This window comes from Miniopterus schreibersii, assembly GCF_964146895.1.
Source record: "Miniopterus schreibersii genome assembly, chromosome: 4".
Taxonomy (NCBI): Eukaryota; Metazoa; Chordata; class Mammalia; order Chiroptera; family Miniopteridae; genus Miniopterus; species Miniopterus schreibersii.
In genome coordinates this window covers 78197258-78207447 of record NC_138105.1, presented here as the reverse complement: position 1 = coordinate 78207447, position 10190 = coordinate 78197258, and the positions used below count along the sequence as shown (strand labels likewise).

The 10190-nt window shown below is 41.8% G+C and overlaps 1 pseudogene across 1 annotated transcript; it reads right to left on the bottom strand.

Moving 5' to 3' along the window:
* Positions 1-1150: 1150 nt before the first annotated feature.
* Positions 1151-1348, bottom strand: LOC308556516 (cytochrome c oxidase subunit 7C, mitochondrial pseudogene; annotated as a pseudogene). The gene has a single exon. The product of its transcript is annotated as a cytochrome c oxidase subunit 7C, mitochondrial pseudogene (transcript).
* Between the last annotated feature and the right edge of the window lie 8842 nt (positions 1349-10190).

Here is a 10190-nt window from a genome sequence, read left to right as displayed (position 1 = left end):
GGTTGCAGCCAAACTCTCACCTTTATTACAGAAAACTTCAAAGCATATGTTCCACGGCTGGATAGTCAGCAGGATTCCTACCTCAATGTGCTCTTTATATTAAGCTTTAGAACAGATAGGACATGAGCAATTATCTGTTTCACACATCTAAAGTTAGAAAAAATGTGCCCAGCCCTGGCCAGTGTGGCTCAGTTGGTTCAACACCATCCCATGCACCGTGAGGTCACCGGTTCAATTCCATGTCAGGGCACATGCCCAGGTTTTGGGCTCAGTCCCCTGTAGAGGATATGAAGGAGGCAGCTGATTGATGGTTCTTTCTCATTATTTCTCTCTCCCTCTCCCTTCCTCTCTCTCTCTAATGTCAATGAAAACATTAAAAAAAAAATGTGCCCATCTGTCTTTGCATGTCTATAGATTTATCACCTTTATAGTTGACTCCCTAAGGGGATGATAGAACTCCCCCTTCCCCCCAATTAGTCCAATTCTCTATGTCACTCTGTCTTTCCTAATTATATTCCTCTGTGGACTTACACATTTCCGAGGTGGAAATTAAGTGACTGGCACCCTTCAACCTGGTAAGGTGAGCTGCCATATATACCTAGAAAGACAGTTGCTGTTAGATGAATATAATGTCTGAGGACTCTAAAGAGCAGAATTGTTGAGCATCCTCTCCATTTGGCTTTTGTTATACTAGCATAATATATGCAGGATGATTTAAAATTTATAAACCATTTCCATACCGCCCATCTCATTTGGCCCATCCCATGTGAGATTGGCTTGACAGGTATGATTATGTCTTTAAGATTAGATGCATACAAAAGCTGTATGGCTTGCTTGAGGTCACACAATCTATTAAAATCTTTGGACCCTGATCCAGAGAGCTTTCCGTGATATCACTCTACTTTTTCTTTTAAACAAGCCAAATCACATATATTTTATCAAGAAACTAATATTGGGATAACACCCCAATTTCATAAGAAATTATCACATTTTGTATTTCAGAGAAGGGGCATTAGGGATTCATGCCATAAGTTTATTTACAGACACATCTAGCATGTTGAGTTCAACAGTTTGATCCATTTTTTTGAAGAGACTGCACCTCTTAAAATGCTCCTCTTCACATCTGTTTCACGGAATAACTAAAACATCCTCATTTTTTAAGCAGTTGGTGTCTTACTATAAAGAAAGGTGCTGCAAATCCAGATCCAAGGTACAAAGTCGTCATAGCTAGTAACCAGCACTTGTTTTCCACTGAAAATGGCAAATTCTCCCCTGGGCCCTCCTCATAGACATAGGGGCTCCTACAGACCACGGAGGCTGTGAACCTTCGAATGCTCTGTCCCAGCATTTTGCTGTTGGAAGCCCTGCAAAGGTGCAGAAACCGAAAGCAGAAGAAACAGCGTATCCCACCAAGCCCTTTTCTTACAACCTTGTTCCCTTCATTCTTACTCTACATTTTATTTCTTGACTTGAACCTATAGAAATACCCTGCTTAGAATGGAAATTCAAAAGTAAGGAATTTATTAAAGGAATTTTAATTCAGTATCGGGGAGTAGAAAGAAGCAAAGCATTCTTTTAAAAAAATACGTATTTTTATTGATTTGAGAGAGAGAGGAAGGGAGAGGGAGAGAGAGAGAGAAACATGGATAAGCCTATGCACGGCCCCTACTGGGATCAAGCCCTCAACCCGGGCATGTGCCTTAACTAAGAACTGACCTGGTGACCTCTCAGTGCATGGGACGGTGCTCAACCAGCTGAGCCACACCAACCAGAGCAGAAGCAAGGCATTCTGAGCGCCCCCCACCCCAAGACTATTGCACTTTCATTGTGTGACATTTCTCTTCCAATCAAAGGCACGTCTTACATCTATACAACATTTTGTTGCTTTGCAAGCCCTAGCATCATCTTACCTTATTATTGCTTTTTTTACAGTATTACATAAGACATATGTCTTGACGCAATTTAAGGCCTCCTGCTGACTACTTACGTTTACTAAACAGAAGTTCAGGCTAGACCAGGGAACACCTGTTAAAATGCACAGGCAGCAAGGCAAACATTAGCTAATTAGTACTCAGAGCAGGCCAAAGCCCCGAGAAAAGCTGAGACAGAAAGTAAACGAAATGCTTGTTAATTTTGTGACTGCACCTTCCTTTCATTGCTATTGATGGCTATGGATTTAGATCCGTCATCAATTTGCCTCTTTGGGACTTGTTTTTCTTCTTGTGAACTATTTTATACGTGCAGAAGAGCACATAGAACACGTGCACAGTTTATGTGGCATCTAATGAACAAAATAAACCGAAGTCTTCAAGTTCTTTGATCTTTTCTTATACAGTGTCTAATTGGTTGTTAATCTTTTCTAGTGTATTTTTATTTTAGGGCTTATTTTTTATCAACAAATTTGACGTGGCTATTTTCTACACCTTCCATATTTGTCTTAGCAATTACATTTATGTTTTTCTTTATGTCCTTGAGTATACAGAACACATTTATAATGAGTGGTTTAATGACTTCTTCCATCATTCCTATTAGTTCTGGGTCTGTTTCTATGGGCTGTGGGACACTTTTGCTGTTTTCTGTATAGATAGTAATTTTTTGACTGGCTGCTCTATATTTTACATTGTTAAGTGCTGCATTTGGTTGTGCTTGTTTGAAGAATACTGGCCTTTCATTTTGTGGAAGGCAATCAAATTATATGTGCCTTAAGAGGTTTAGTTTGAATCTTTTGAAATCTGTTTTTAAACTCTTTTAGGGTAGGTCTTGAATAGTTGGTATTGTAGAGCTAATTTAGCTTCATTTTTTTAATTTTTTTTTCGGTTTGGGCCTCAGGGGTCTTTCATGAATGGCCCATAGGTTCAGCAAACTCTCTCCATTCCCCCCTAGAGAGAACTCCAGTAATTGCCAGCTCTGGGTGACCTCTTGAAATTGCTAGTCTTACAGCTTCCTGGTAATAGTTCTTTCCTTGAAGGTTGTTCTGGTTCATTCTTGTTGGGTTTTACCCTATCCATGTGTAGGATGATCTTCAGCCAAAGAGTCAAGGGGACCCCCATGCACATTTCTGGAGCTATTTCCCTGTGTAACGCCCGCTTTTTAGGCATTTTCCTCTGCAACTGTAGCTGCTTCAGCCTCACCAAGCTCCAGTTTCTCAATCTCAAGCAAGACTGTTGGACACTGTTTTCCCTCTCCTTGCCCCACATTCAGGATTACCTTAGGCAGAAAGTGTTTCTTTGCTTTTTTAGGATCACAGTTCTGTACTGCTTGTTGTTCGATGTCTGAAAATAGTCCCTTTTTTTATATGTTTTGCCCTGTTTTCTAATTGTTTCTAGCAGGAGAGAAAGTTTGGGTTATTTTCCTCTCTTACATTTGAAAATGCAAGTTCCCTGGGTATTTTTTTTTTCTTTTCTTTCTGTGCTTATGTGAATTACTTATTTGAGCTTCTTGCATTTTGTTCTTGGGCAGCTATATTTTAAACTAAAATTTAGGGCTTTGAATACATGTCTATGAATGTTCATTTTGTTCATTTTAAACCAATCTAGCTTGCTGAGTGCTTTTTGATTTTGTTACCCACAGTGTTAGTTCTTTTCGGTTCTCATCATTCTCAAACTCTTCAATACACCTTCCTTAAAATAATTCAAGTAGTTTCTAAAATGTTATTGAGCAACTGCAGAGTAATAAAGGCTAGCATTTTGGTTAACTGTAATATATTAATAAAATATTTTGTACCTGGTTTGACTACAAATTGTCAACCGGTGAAGTTGTCCTTAAGAAGCAGGCATTTGTTAGGTTTGCTTGACGTTTGCATAGATTCCCTTTCGCAACAGACAATGAGCCCTAATGGGTTTATGTGGTGTATTGTAAACCACAGCAGGCGGCATGAGCTTTCCTTCCCGCCAGTTCTTCCTGCCTCCCTAATGTCATTGGGGTGACGTGGAGTGGACCAAGGTGCAGTGCTAGTCACAATGGGGGATCTGTATCATGTCTGAGGACCACTCAGTTCAGGAAATCCTCAGTCCTATAAGGGACTTCTGACAAATGTGCCCATCATTCCCTCTAGAGACATGGCCTTTGTTACCCTGGAATATAAACAAATCTACATTAGGAAGAGGGGGAGGGACGGACGTGTAGAAATGACAAAGATGCAGAGAGGATGTCTCCTAATAAAAACATATAAATCTTCTGCTAACTACAGTTCACTTTATACTCATGTGATATTCACATATATTCAAAATTCTTCATTTAAAAAAAAAATCCTTACCTGAGGATGTTTTTTCCATTGCTTTTCAGAGAGAGTGGAAGGGGGAGAGAGAGAGAGAGAGAGAGAGAAACATTGATGTGAGAGAGACATATTGACTGGTTTCCTCCTACACATGCCTTGACCAATGCCAGGGATTGAGCCTGCAACCAAGGTACACACCCTTGGCTGGAATCGAACCCGGGACCCTTCATTCCTAGGGTAGACACTCCAACCACTGAGCTAAACCAGCCAGGGCTCAAAATTATTTTTGAATATTTCTTAAATAATGCAAATTATCATATCTAGGAAATTGTATATACAGTCCCTTACAGTAATGTGTATGCCAAATATATGATGAATGATGAGGCCACGAGGATGGATGTTGTACACACTCTGATAATTGGTATTTCGCTCCATCTGTCACCATTAAATTTCTTTTTCTCTTTTGCTTTGTGTTGAATTTGAATAAGTTAATTACACATATGATAAAGCTTCAATGTATTGCATATGTTTCCATTTCCCCACAAAGATATCATAAGGGAACATGTCAATGCTTTTCAAAAAGTAATTTTCTGTTATACATATTACATTTTTCTGACTTTTCAGTTTGGAGGTCCAGTAAATAGAAAATACAATTAGCTTTACATAACTTATATTTAGTTAACTCACAAGGATTCCTAAGGAAAACTATTCTCTTTTATAGGTACTCAAAAACTGCAAGTATAAATATATATCTTTGGATTTGGGGAGGGCACCTGCTGTAACTTCTTTGGTGTTTGATTTCGGATATCTAGACTCCAAAGAAAAGCCTCTAATCTTGTACAACGTAGTCCTGAGTTCTATTTTTCTACTTCATGCCAAACTGGCAAAGAGGTGAAAGCGACAGTATGAATTTTAGCATTCTAATCAATCAATCAATCTTTTAAACAGCTATCATGGCCTTTACATCCTTGCACATCTGATCAGAGGCTATTACGCATGAGACTTGTCTAAGTGCTGTGGACATTTAAAAGGAAAAGAAAAATACATTGCAAGTTAAGTAAGGGCAAAGCGTTTGAATAATTTAAGACCGCAGTGGAAGCAATGTCACGACGCATCAGCCAGTGAGTCGCTCAGGCGGCCCTTTCCGTCAGGGCTCCGCCGCGCAGCGGCTCTGCCTCGGAGCCGGGAGGCCTGAGAGGCGCAGACGGGGCGCGGAGACCTTCGCGCGACCCGGAGCCCGGCACGGGCCTCGCTGGTGGGCGTAGCGCGGTGCATCCAAGCGCAGAGGGACAGGAGGACAGGGGGCAGCGACTGCACCAGCTGAAGGCACACGGCTTTGAGGAGGGCCGCTGCCCGGAGGGACGGGGAGGAGGCCGGGAGCTGCGCTGTCAGGGCCCTTTCTATGCGGCCAAGGCGCGCACAGCACCCTGCGCGCCCGAGGGCCCCGGTGGGGAAGGGAACGTGGTCCAAACGGACCCCGGGAGCGCACTGCGTCTTCAGGCTGAGGGACAGCCCCTTCTCCACGCCCTGGGGTTTCCTACGGTTCCCAAACCCTAGGCCCCGGGGCGGGGAGGGCGAGGCGCGCAGCCCGCAGAGTTAGCCAGTGTCCTCGCTTGAAGGCATCGGAGTCTATGTTTTCTCCGTCCTGTAGAAGGCATGGCTCAGGTCTAGAAAGTGTGTATTGTAGTGGGAGGAGAAAAGCCATAAGTATGTATATTATTATTAGAAATTATTATTTATATAGTGTATAAATGATATGGCATTGTAATGATATAAACATTATAGGAATTATTATTTATATACTGAAAGCATGTATTGTGAGAAACATGCATTATCGCAGAGCGAAGCCGGTATTGAAATAGGAGGGAAGAAGCGAGTTGGAGGGCGTTGGGACTGCAGGGAGGTGATTAGAGGAGACCTGAAATGCCGAGGGGCACCTGGAGAGCGGCTAGGGGCACTGGTGCCAGCAGCAGGGCTAAGGCCCGAGGCAGGAGCGGCCGCAGGGCCCGTGGAGAGGGCTTAGGAAGCAGGTCCCTGAAGCAGGGGAGGTGGCCGCGGGCAGGGGGCTCAGTCATGACTGGAGGTCTCAACAGTGCTCAGCAATGGCTTGGCTCCGAGCGAGGTGGGGAGGGTTCTGAGGGGAGGAGGGACACCCTCTATTCTCCTGTATTTCGTTGCACCCAAGAAACCTGAGGTTTTAAAGCCCGTCATTGTCTTGCATGCCCCTCAAAGGAAAAGGCAGCAATTTAAATGATGGCGCAAAGCTTTCTTTTTTATTGATTATAATTCCCATCCTGATTTCAGAAAAGTTAAAATGGAAAAAAAAAAGTGTTTTGGAAATACAAAATGCAAAGCATTTTCAAAATGTTATTCAGTCTGCTTTATTGAGATGGGCTACAGGGGAGACTATCACAACAGAACAGGCAAGAAATAATGGTGTTTGGAGCAGGCGGGTACGTGAGAAATGGCCAGACTTTGGGTTTAGTGGTAGTGGGGAGAGAAGAAACCATGGTTTTTGGTCCTGGCAACAGGAAGTTGTCATTTACTGAGATGGAGGAAACCATGGGAAAAACAGATTGGGTGGGGGACAATCAGAATGGAAAAGTTGAGTCCTTTTACACATCCAAAGGGAGATATTGAGCAGGCAGTTATCACACACACACACACACACACACACACACACACACACTAGTCAATCCTTGTTAATTGTGGATTCTGTGTTTGTAAATTAGTCTACTCAATAAAATTTATTTCTAATCCCAAAATTAATACTCTCAGTGCATTTATGTTCATGGTTAATACATGGACATGTGTGGAATAGTGAAAATTTTGAGGCAGGCAATGTATACATCCCCAGAAATAGTGACACAAGACAACTCTCTGCCTTCATCTCTCTCTAAAAAAAAAAAAAAGAAATCAATAAAAATATATTTTAAAAAAAGATGGTAGTATTTTTGTTTAGCGTTGTTGTTATTGTTTTATTACCCCATGAAGAGCTATGGCCTTTTCTGTAGGTTAAAGGAGCCACTAAAGGATTTTTTTAAAAAATATGTTTTTATTGAATTTTTAGAGAGAGAGGGATAGAGAGATAGAAACAATCCATCAGCTGCCTCCTGCACGTCCCCTACTGAGGACTGAGCCCGAAACAATGGCATGTGCCCTGACTCGGAATCAAACCGTGACCTCTTGGTTCCTGGGCCTACGCTCAACCCCTGAGCCACCCTGGCCCAGGGCCATGAAAGGATTTTAAGCAAGGCTGCACCAGATCAGCTTCATGGTTCATAGAAACAACTCTGGTAACGCTGCCAGAGGGATCACAGGGATAAAGACTGAAGGGCCAGTTATGAGTCACTTTCCTTTGTATTGCCTCACGTTAGATAATGAAAATTAAGCCATTCTCATGTTTTGGTTTCTTAATTTTTCAATTGCTGTTGACAGTCAGTATTAGAAGTGATCCCCCGTAATTCTAGCACGCACCTGACACCATACATAGTGATTACAGTGTTATTGACTATGTTCCCTATGCTGTACTTTACATCTCTGTGATTATTTTGTAGCTACCAACTTGTACTTTTTAATCTCTTCACCTTTTTCACCCAACCTCCCAAACCCCTCCCATCTGGTCAACCTGATGTTTTATTTTGTGTTATTAACTTTCCATCATAAACATGTTGCTGCAAAGGGTGGCATGAGGACCTAATGGCTGAAGAGACCTTTGAAAGGGAGGCAGACACATTGCAGCTATGTTGAGGTGTCAACACCCCTGTTTTTCTGGCCGTTACAGTCTGTAGGTTATGCCTCTGAGGAAAGCAAACCATCAGCATCATTTCTGGAAGCGTGGTAAACATTTCCATCTTTGTGGACCCATGTGGAGGGGGAGCAGATGAACCAAGTCTCCCCTTATGCCTGCACAACAACCAACACCACAGACGAAAAGGAAAACCACTTATTAAGCCTCTCTCCCTGAATGCACACCCCAGAAACGCAGGGCTGGTTTCTCCTCAGAAGGGTTATCTTGGGGATTTGAATGTTGTATATTAGCAGAGTCGCTGGGAACGGTGAAGATTATAAGGTCACTGCTGAGGTTGACAAAAATAAAAGTGTTTCCTGAGAAAATATAAGTTAGTGGGAACATTGCTGTTGTGAAGTATCCAGGCCAGTAGGCTTAGGGCAACCCGCCTTCCAATGTAGCTGAGGTGGGCCTTTATTTGATACATATTTGTGAATGCTTGGCAGTGGCCCCCACCTGCTTTGAAATCAGGTATTAGGAAGATATCTGAAATCCCACACTAAGGCATTTCATTCATTCAGGCAGAACTCTGTGTGGGAAGCGCTTATACCTCCCTGTTACTAAAACCCATCCACACGTTTCTGCCTACCTTAGATTTTAGCACCTTCTGATGAGCACCCTTGATCCCACCCTCCAAGGCTGGATTATGGGTCCTTGTGATGTGCTCCTGTAGAATTCTCTGCTTCCCCTTTTGAAGCATTTATAACACTACATAGTAATAGTCTATTTAAATCCCACCTCCCTCCCCTAAAGCTATGAATTCCTTGAAAAAACAGGCTGTTGCCACTATATTTGCATCACCTAGAATGATATCAGGTACATAGTAGGTGATCAAAAAATATTTCTGGCCCAGCCGGGTAGCTCAGTTGGTTGGAGCATTGTCCCCATATGCCAAGGTCGTGGGTTTGATCTCTGGTCAGGGCACACACAAGAAGCAACCAAAAAGTGCGTAAATAAGTGGGCAACAAATCTGTGTTTCTCTCTCTCTTGCTCTCTCCCTCCCCCTCCCTCTCTCTCAAAAATCAATGAAGTAAAAACAAAATATTTCTGAAAGAGAGAGAGAAGAGAGTGAGTTGGTGACATTAAAAGGTTATTAAGTCCTAAGTAACTGAATTTTCAGAGAAGATGCCGTGAAGTACATTCCATTTGAGCCTTTAACTGTGCTTCATTTCTTTCATGCTATCATTAGCATAGAACTAAACACAGTCATTATATAAATAAAAGTATTTTAAACTATATGAATAGATTTGAATCTATTTTGCAATCAAAAAGGAAAGATGCGTTGTAAACTTCAATATACTTAAACCAAATTCAGGATTTATTTCCTCAAGTCATTTCACCTCAGTGCCTGCTGGCCAAGAGAAGGCATTATTTCTATGCTGGCAAAAGCCACACACTCCCTCTATATTAAGTGATCACCAACTCCTGTTGATTTTATCTACTAAATAGCCACTTGATCCTACTTCTACCACAGGATCTTTGCACATATTGTTCCCTCTGACTGGAAAATGTTTTTCCCCAACTGGATAATTCAATATTTCAAGATGAAACAAAATTCAAGTCACCATTTATCCTTTTAAAAATAATTTCCCAGGATGTTCCTTTTCTTGGCTTCTCATGGAGAAACAAGGGAATAACTTCTCTCAAGGGATAATGCTTTTCCCCCCAAGCTGACAAGTTACTCCCCTAGATCCTCTTGCATTGGCTAGTGATAGAAAGCACTTTCTGTCCTGGTGCCTCTCAGTAAACCTTGGTAAGAGGTGGGAAGGTCCAGCTGCTGGTAGACCTTGACTTTACAGTGTGAGGTCCTTAGCACATTTTTTTCTTGGCTTTGTGCCTTGGTCATAATTTCAGAATAGAAATCTCCTTTGGACTATTCAGGACAAGTGTTGAACACTGAACTTCATATAAACAAAGCCACCTTATGGCTGGAGACATGACTTGGGAAATTAAAGAGATGTATATCATTTTTATATCCCAAGCTAATCATGTTAATTATATCAGTTATAGATGACTTGCCAGAAAATAATGAGATAAAGGATGACTGAATTCAAAAAGTAACAAAAATACATAATTTGACTTCTAAAATATGGCCTGCTATTTTTACTTCTAATGGGATTAAAAGGAAAGCGGTTGTACAGGGGTATATTTGTCTATGGTCAATGCCATTCCTCTCTTTCTGTT